A 910-nucleotide genomic window follows, 5' to 3' on the forward strand; every position below is an offset into this window, starting at 1 on the left:
AAGCGCTGCAGGTACACATTATTGAGCGAGATTATGTATCGTAAATATTTATAGCTAGTATAGCAACGATGCATTGAAAGATAATTAGCTAGCTAGGTAGTTCAAGTTTACAACATATTATGTACAATGACCCAGAACTCTAACAAACTATGTAACGTTGGTAGATAGAGATAGACACTGTACAATATTTTAGTTTGGGTTCCCACATCTTAATTGGCCATTTATGTCAGCTAACTAGCATATCTGGCTATCTCAGCGAGCACGTTTCATTCACATGCAAGAATACACAAATTGCATCAGCTACCTTTTTTTCTTGAATAGCTTTGAGTATAAAGTCCCGCTCGCAGTTTGATAACGGTGTATCTCTCATGTTGGCTGTCTATGAATTGTATATTGCTATGCCGGTGTGTTTTTTTGTTAACATGTGTTCACGTTTCAACAATCGTCAACATTCATGAACTCTGCTCCGGAAGAGCAACATAGAAGTTATCACAATAAAAGTAATCAAAATTAGGTATATTTGCTCAAATGTATTACACTATTCTTCAAATTGTAGCAACCATCCACAATGTATTTCTAAAGTCATCATTATTTAAATAAAATAATAATTAAAATAATAATAAATGTTGGATGTTTATCCAATAACTTGCATTAATTGTCTACTTTTGGACAAATCTCTTTCTGCATGGATTTATCTCACAAGATAACGGGCACAAGCTAATTATTTCATAACATTTAAATTACAAATATCTAAACTGTTATGCATTGAGGGAGAGGGGGGGTGTACATAGAAAGATAGATCGAAAATGAGTTTGTTATTACAAGACAGAGCACTTTTATTTTGAAATGGTGACCCCAATGGCGTTCTCTGGTTCAGGCATGCGCAGTGAGCAGAAGTCTCTTCCCGTCA

The sequence above is a fragment of the Oncorhynchus masou genome, unplaced genomic scaffold (assembly GCF_036934945.1).
Source record: "Oncorhynchus masou masou isolate Uvic2021 unplaced genomic scaffold, UVic_Omas_1.1 unplaced_scaffold_823, whole genome shotgun sequence".
In the NCBI taxonomy this organism is placed as follows: domain Eukaryota; kingdom Metazoa; phylum Chordata; class Actinopteri; order Salmoniformes; family Salmonidae; genus Oncorhynchus; species Oncorhynchus masou.